The sequence below is a fragment of the Protopterus annectens genome, chromosome 9.part0 (genome assembly GCF_019279795.1).
Source record: "Protopterus annectens isolate FY-2018-M chromosome 9.part0, PAN1.0, whole genome shotgun sequence".
Classification (NCBI taxonomy): Eukaryota; Metazoa; Chordata; order Ceratodontiformes; family Protopteridae; genus Protopterus; species Protopterus annectens.
The window spans coordinates 178,214,110-178,222,736 of NC_056743.1; the positions used below are offsets into that span (position 1 = coordinate 178,214,110).

At 42.9% G+C, this 8,627-nt stretch overlaps 1 protein-coding gene across 1 annotated transcript in view; it reads left to right on the forward strand.

The window, feature by feature from the left end:
• Positions 1-873: 873 nt before the first annotated feature.
• CD59 (CD59 molecule (CD59 blood group)) overlaps positions 874-8,627 on the forward strand; it is a 499,932-nt gene continuing 492,178 nt past the window's right edge. Inside the window, exon 1 of the mRNA XM_044082718.1 lies at positions 874-1,145. The gene's annotated coding sequence lies outside the window, so the exon portion shown is untranslated. The remainder of the gene's footprint in view (positions 1,146-8,627) is intronic.

Below are 8,627 nucleotides of genomic sequence, written 5' to 3' on the forward strand. Positions count from 1 at the left end.
GTGTAGTCTACACCATGTAGAGTCCTCATATCACCCCTGGGCGGGCATTATTTACACAGCAACACATAGCATATTAGGCATTATTGCTTTCATTATCAGTGAAAATGCACCATCAGGAAGGCGTCGCATATTCACCTGTAAAACGCACTCGGGTAATTTGGAGAATTGCCGAGAGCACTATTTTCCCGAATTTTGCAAAACCTACCCGAGTCTGTCTGATATATTTGTCTTCTTTTGTAAAAATGTTGACTTTGTGATAAGTTAGGGAGAATTACAATCAATTAAAAGTTATTAGACTTGTATACTTTCGTACATAAATTGCTAACTGATGCACAATCTGATGTCATATTATAATTTTAAATGGCTGTTAAATATTACAGAAAAATGCTGTTGAACGTCTGTCTGTCCCCGAATAATTTTTATCAAAATATTTTGAACAGTTAAAGTATAATCAGTAATACGGCCTGCAGTAACACATACTCTTACCAAAACGAAAGGTACGCCAAGGAGAAGAAACTCTACTCGTCGATAGGCTGACACTCTTGACAGGTGGCAGTTACCCCAATTCCGCCCAAAACTAAGCAATGTTTGAAAAATCGTGGGTAATTTGAATTTACAATACAGCGATATTCCTCTCCACCCCTCCCCTCCAGATAAAATAAAAAGAAAGATGCGCTAGTGCTTAAAATAGTCCATGTATGTTCGTCTGTTAAATCTAACGGGAAAAAAAGGTCTGTAAGAGTGATAAAAGGCACCGTAACAGGACATGGCTGTTTATTGCCTTTGTATGTGTACTTAATGTGCATTGCATCAGTATGACATTCTTTAGAGTATAGCACAAATGGAAGATTCTTTCGAAGCTTGTGTTTGTCAGAAGATAAACACGTCATAATTTACAGAAATTGATAGCAGCAGCCTTAAGACTTGCGGGGTATATTCACGGATAACTTGGGGTGTCACGTGTGAATTTTTTTTTTTCGGGACGCGTAAGACACCACTCCTAGGAAGGCCTTACAGGGTGGAGCCAGTTGTGCGATTGACCGTATTTATTGAACGCAACAGTGAAAGCTGGAGGATAGTCTCTTCTTTTACCGTAGGGCTGCTAGAATTTGGATTGTGGGTTCACGTTAATTATTGATCAGCGGGTAAGTTGCTTTAAGTTATTTTGCAGTTTTCTGACGTAAGGCTGGTTCGTACATCTAAATTTATAAATATTTATGCTGCAAAAACTCCCACGCAGGAAGGCAGCCTCAGCAATTTATGCTCCTTTTTCAGCGAAGTAGTGCACTTATGGGTATTAAGAAGCAGATTAACAACGGGTGTTTCTTTACAAAGGGTTGTGGGTGTAACTGGCATGGTTTCACGTGGGCGTACCCAGAAAATGACATTGTGCACTCAAACGCGTTTTTATTGCCGTCCCCTCACAACCCAGCTGGTATTTAAAAAAATGGGACAACTTTCATATCGTTGTCCATTCACCGCCCGTTTAATGAATGTACACATTTCATCATTGTGAGTTTTTCCCCTTCAAATTTCTTACATTAGTCTTTAGTCATGTACCTGTTTTATAGGGATTACTTTAGACAGTTGTAGACATAAAATGCCTAGGGTTACCACTTGTCCCACTTTGCAGGGACAGTCCCTCATTTGGCAGTTGTGTCCTGTGAAAAAATGACAGATGTCCTGAGATTTTTAGGACAAAAGTATTTCCTAGGTTTTCTTTAATAGTTTCATAAAACAGTTATTTTATTTTTTTATCTGAAGCACCACAATGTTATATGAAATAGCATAAGCAACTCAAATGCTACAAGAACAAGCTTTTATTTTGGTAAAATATGAAGGTTTGTCTGTTGTACTGGTTATGGGCATGCTTTGTCCTGCAAAATCAGACATTTCTACAAAAAAATGTCCCACTTTGAGCATTTGAAAAGGTGGCAACCCTAAAATTGCCCTGGAAAAAAACTACGATGTTTTTGAGTGATGCAAAGAAGAGAATGTACTCTGTAGAGTATGTCTTCATATGCCCTTGGTATGTTGGATTTGCCGTAGAGATAATGATCCCAATTGCATTTTTCTATCCTGTAGCTTTAACCAGGACAAACATTTTCGGTGTTCACTAGCCTTGAGCACCAATATAGTTCCTCTCTGTTTATTCGTGTTGTGTGTACAAATGTTGTTGTTTGTCTTTTCGACTTTTCTCGGTTAGGGGTCGGTAGATTTTTTATGGTTCCGAGTTGCCAGCCAGACGCCCGACCTTCAGCGAAGGCACGCCCATTCACGCATGTCTTTCAGAGCGGGGAGGGCTTACAGACTCCACACAGAAGGCAGTCCGGCCGTGAATCGAACAGGAGGACCTCTTGTTGTGAGGCAGAACGCTATCGTTGCAGCTTCTGCGTTGTGCGAACAAGTATATTTTTATTGATTTATTTGCATTTGTTGACTGGGATTGTCCACTGGGCCATGTCGACCCGTTTTTAGTGTTGGCACTGAGAGAAATGCTCCACACACACACAAAAAACTTTTCATACATACATTACTTTTACAGGTTTTGTATTAGAACATTACCACACCAGATGCGCAGTAGTAAAGACCGCCCAAACCCCGTCCAGTAATGTACGTTTCCCTGTAGGGTTGTCACCTGTCCCACATTGCGAGGGATAGTCCCTCTTTGGGCAGCTGTGTCCTGACAAAAAATTGTAAAAATGGCAAGCGTCCTGAGATTTTAGGACAAAATAATTTCCTAAATTTTATGCAATAGTTTCATAAAACATTTATTCGGTATCTAAAACACCTAAATGTTATAAGAAACAGAATGTTGTTGTGTCTTTCGGCTTATCCCTTAGGGGTCGCCACAGCAGAACTCTGGTCCGCTAATGTTTGGTAGTGGATTTTTACGTGCCGAGTTACCAGCCCTGACGCACAACCTTCAACAAAGGCACGCCCATTCACGCATGCCTCCACACACAAGACGCTCTAGCTGAGGATCGAACGGGACTACGTCTTACTGTGAGGCGACAACACTACCGTAGCACCACTACCGCAGGTATAAGAAACAATAAGCAAATAAAATGCTACACTAATAAGCTTTTATTTAGGCAAAAAAGTTAAGTTCTAACCTTTGTACTGACCGTGGGTATGTGTCGGCCTGTAAAATCTGATGTTTGTACCAAAAATGTCCCACTTTGGCCATTTGAAAAGGTGGCAACCCTATTTCCCTGTAATTGCTGGTCTTACTGTGAGTAAACATGAGATACCCAACGTCACCAAATAGAATATGGAAAACAGTGTAGTTGGATATATGCCACTTATGTATTCTACAGAACATACACCTATGTGTAGCCCTCTGTGCAGGAACACATACCTCTCAGCTGTCCCTGATTTTGACTCAAATTTTATCTCTGTCCCTCTTAATCCCTCCTAAAACTGGTGACTTGCAGAGAAAAGGTGGTGAATTATACTTTAAATAATGACAATAATTAGAGTTGTATACACTTTTTTCTACTTCAGAAACTGTATATTAATTCACATTATCTTATTTTGGCGTTGTCTCAAGTTAATAGTGCTAATGTTTTAAAAATGTCCCTGATTGTCCCTGAATATTTTCATATTTGTCCCTGATTCTGTTGAGATTTGTCCCTGTGTTAGTTGAGAGCTATGCAGGAACGCACATGGTAGATGTCTTTACTTGTATTATTTTAATTATTCTTAATTATTGTTTTAATTCTTACTGTTTCTTAGCTGTTTGACATCCAGTATTTATTTGCGGTACCTCTCCCTTTATGACAAAGAATTCTCCATGTCATTTTGTTGGTCTGCAGATATGTATTTTTCAAAATGTGATTTTTGTATTTACAATGTCTGACTGCATTTATTTCGGGAGACAGTGGATTGCGGTAACAAAGATGAGAGGTACAAACCTGGAACCGTAAAGTTTAAAGTACAGTTCCAGTTGTTAACACTCACACATACCTCTCAATCTTTTAACGCCCAAAATCTTAACAAAGCCTAATAGAATGGGGGGCAAAGTACGAAACATAGGGAGATAATTTAAGTACTATCTGCGTTTATAAACTGAGAAAGTTGCTAAGTTTACAACTTTTATGTTAGCATGAATTTCAAAAGAATGCAAACTGTGAAACTAAAATGTGTGCCATTATTTACTGACTTCCATGTTCACTAAAAGGTGGGGGGGTGCAGGGGGGGTCTTGCCCCCCTGCAAAAGCAATTTAAAAGCACGTTAGTATGGGGGTGTAAAGTACTGCGTACATACTGCCCTTCGGTCCCACTAATACTTGAACCTGTCCTTACATCTCTTAATTAATAACTAGCTTGCAATGGCCGTATTTCAAGAACGGCAACATTGTGTCTTCTGTACATCGAAAATTTAAAAATAAAAAAATTGGGGGGAGAAAACCCAGCAACAAACTGTCACAGATGGAATATTCAGAATGAATGTTCAACAGGTCCCTGGATAATCTGCATGGCTTGTCACTCAACCATATTTTTGCCCTGTCAGTCATGCAGGCCATGCCCATTCCTGTGCGAAAATCGCGGTGGGGTAATGTTCTAATACAAAGCCCTTTTACATATATGTAAGTTTACATTATATTACTATTGATAGACAATATTCAGTCCGAAGTATTGGATAACATTAGTAGAATAGGAAATCTTATTCACATTTAAACCAGGCTGGCAGAGAAAATGTTCATTAGGTTGTCGTGTTAATGGACAGAAAACAAAATTGAAGGCGGTACGTTAGGTAGGAGCATGAGAGGGACATTCCCATTTGGAGGATAGCTGTGAGAAGAGGTGGGGTTGGAAGTTGTTATGGTTGGGCATGTTGCATATGTGAGAAAGGAGAGGGTTCCAAAGTTTGGCTATTGTGCAGGCTAGTAGTAGTTGGCCTGGGGGATGAGAGGGGCTGCGTACTTGAAGCAGGTTTTGGTTTTCTGATCTTAGGGAGCGGGAGTGTAGGGTATTAGTGCTGTGGCTAGAGATGGGCAGTCAGATGATTTGAAGATAAGCTTGTGGGTATTAGTAAATTGCAGATAGCTAAGGTAGTATGGAAGTTCTAACCATTTGAGGATGAGTAGTGAGTGGCAGTGATGAGATGAACTTTTGGAGTTGGTAGTGAATTTGCTAATTTTGTGGTAGCAGGTATCCAGTTTGGAGCGCAGGCCTAGTTGGAGGTTGGTAAATAGGGGAGCACCATACGATGGGAGGAGGAAGGCAGTTGCAAGTGTTTGTCGGGTGGAGGGGCTGAGATAACGGTTGTGTTTGTATAGGGGACAAGTTTTTTTATGGGTTTTCTTGATAGCAGAGTACACATGGGAGTCGCACTTTAGGTTTTCATCAGTAATGATGCCTAGGAGTTTGGTTGAGGAGACTATTTCTAATGGAGTTTTATTTTGGCTTGTAATGCAGAACAGGTTTCTGTCTAAAGTGGAGTTTCTAGTTGGGGTAAAGATCATTAGTTTTGTTTGTAGCATTTAGGGCAAGGTGATTGGCTTTCACGCAGGATTCTGTTTTGGAAAAGGCAAGTTGGGTTTTTAGTAGCAGTTCAGAGGGGTGAGGAGGCTGAGGAGATGGTGGAGTCGTCTACAAATTGGATGATGGAGGCTTCAGGGATAGAGAGGTGGAAGTGGTGGTAAATATGTTAAAGAGCAGGGGACCTAGTACTGAACCTTGAGGAACCCCGGTGGGTGTAGGTAGGAAAGGAGAGGTAGATTCCTTCCAATCATAGGTTCGTACTAGGCTATCTGCTCTAGGGCATTTATAAGCCTAACCAGTGTGTGTGTGGCTTTCACCACCCCTTAGGATGAGAATACTACGCCCATTTAGGGTTTAGTTTACTGTGCCTCTGTCTAGTAGTGACACAGATGACCCCCGGGGTAAACCTACGATCTCCCATCCACTCGTCAAGATTTCTCTTGATTAGAGTTAGTGAGGGGCTCCGTCTAACATGGATTGGGATTCCGTTCCAGAGTGTAGGGAGCCTCTGGGTTATGAATCTGTCCCCCCAGCACGTTCTATTTATTTCTGTGTTGAGGTTCAAGTGTCTTGCTCTCTGGCTCTGATGGATTTGGATTTTCTGAGGTGGAGCATGTCCATTAATTCCGGATTGGACATGGCCTTGTACGTCAGGCACAGATCACCTCTGAGTAGGCGGTATGCGACTGAATAGAGCTAGAGTTTCTTCAGTCGGGCAGCATATGACATATGTTTGAGACCCTTTATCCTCTTGGTGAGGAACTTTTGAGGTCTTTCCAACTGCTGCAGGTGTCGGGTAAGATGCATCCCAAATGGGGCATTGTACTCAATCATAGGCCTGAGAAGAGTACAGGGGCACAATGACCTCTCTTGATCTAGATGTGAATCCCTTCATGATAAAGTGGGCAATATAGAAGGTCTTCCTAACCACTTTGGCAATGTGAGTGTCAAATGAGAGGTTACTGTCAACCTGGGTCCCTAGGTCCCTGATTACCTCTTCCGTACTTAATGGATTACCACCTATGTGGTAATTTGTGGGTACCTTGTTTTTCCCAAAGGGTATGACTATACATTTTTTTGGTGGTCAGCTTAAGGCCATGGCTCTGGCACCAATTATCCATTTCTATGAGGCCTCTCTGAAGGATGCTTGTGTCCGCTGGAGTATCAATTATGGCGCCCAGTTTGCAGTCATCTGCGAACTTTGTCAGCCACAATCCTCCTATGTTTGCCTGCACCTCGGAAAAATAAATGCCGAACAAGAGGGGTCCCAGGACTGAGCCCTGTGGGACACTGCTTGTGACCGGCTTAGAGTCTGACATAGCTCCAGCAACTCTGACCCTGTGGGTTCTGTCCTTGAGCCAGTTTGCAACCCATCTTGTGACATATGGGTTTACATTTAAGCTGGTGAGTTTGTCTATGATGCCCAAGTGGGGTATTGTGTCGAAGGCTTTTGCAAGGTCAAGGTAGGCTGTGTGAACTGCCTTGCCCTCATCAATGGCCTTAGTGACTGTTTCAAAAAAGTCGACCAAGTTCAAAAGGCAGGATCTGCCCTTGACAAAGCCAAACTGGGTAGGATCCAATGTCTGTAGGTCCCCAATGTCTTTGTTTATGAGTTCCGTAATGATCCTCTCCATAGCTTTGCAGACCAGGCTCGTCAAGCTTATGGGGCGGTAATTTCCAGGGTCCGTAGAAGCACTGCGTTTGTGGAGTGGGACCACTGTTGCCTTACGCCACTCTTTGGGTACGTATCTTGTAGTAAGGCTAAGATTAAACAGCAGCCTTATGTGTGGGTTTAGTTCCTGTTGGAGTTCATGTAGCACACAGCCCAGGACACCGTCCGGTCCCATTGATGCTGTGTTTTTAGCTTTAGAGAGGGCGGCTCTCACCTGGGCATCTGAGATGTTAGGGGAGGCTACACTCTGCTGGGATAGATATTTCTCCTTTTGGGGGGGAGGGGGAGGAGAAATTTGCACTGAACCTGTCTGCCAGGATGTTGGCAATGTCTGTGGGTTCAGTGTATTTTGTGTCATTTTGGACTAACTCTGAGCATATCTGGGAGTTTCCACCCAGGTTTCTAACATAGCTAAAGAAGGCCTTGTGATTGTCTTTTGTGATTTTTCTCAGTTGGCCTTGGATGGTTTTATGAGTGATCGTAGTTTTTTGCTAGTACTGATCAGAGATGCCTTCCCTTTTAGGGATTTTGCTCTGTCATGTAGTAGCTTCCTCCTCCTGTTGTAAAGTTTGTTTATGGCTGGGGTCCACCAGACCGGGCGCCTGCCCTTGGGGGAATGGGTCTTGGTTTTATTTGGGATTGCATGATCCATGCATTCTTGAAGGTGCCCGTAGAAGGCATTTGTAAAGGATTCAGCAGTGTGGGTTGTGGTTTCCACTGGCCCAGGGGCCTTGAAGGATACCACTTCAGTCATAAGAAGTGTGAAGTTGGCTTTTGAGAAGTTCTTCACTGTGGTCTTTGTGCAGGGGTGGGGCGGGATGTGGATTTCCAGTGAGATTAATTTATGGTCTGATCTCACCAATGAGGGGTATACTTCCGGTGTGGAGCATTTTGTCCCCATGTTTGTGATGATCAGGTCTAGTATATTATCTCCTCTTGTGGGAATGGTGACTAGTTGTTCCATCGCATTTGAGTTTATGAATTCTAGGAACCTTTGGGCTAGGGTGTTGGGGCTTGAGTAATGTTCCCAGTCTATGTTTGGGTAGTTGAAGTCTCCCAATATGATGGTATTTGGAGAGACATTCATACTCTCCAGTGTCTTCAGGAAGGCTGTGTGGGGTTCCTGAGTTTGAGAGGGTGGTCTGTAGCATGCTACAAACTGTAGGGCAGTTTTGCCTATGGTTAGTTGCACCTGGATGGTCTCCGATGCTTCGTGCGTTGCCACTAACCTGGAGGTGTGGGTATCTTTGAATATGGATACTCCCCCTCCTTTTGTGGTTCGGTCCAAGTTTTGGGGCCGGAAAGCATGATATGAGGTAAAACCCGATAGTGCTGGGGTGCTCTCAGTAGCCTTGAACCAGGTTTCAGTCACTGCACAGACATTGATGTTCTCCATACTGAGGAGGGCTTCGAGAGCGTGCATCTTGAGGTTTAGACTTCTGGCATTGAGCAGCATTACCCTTAG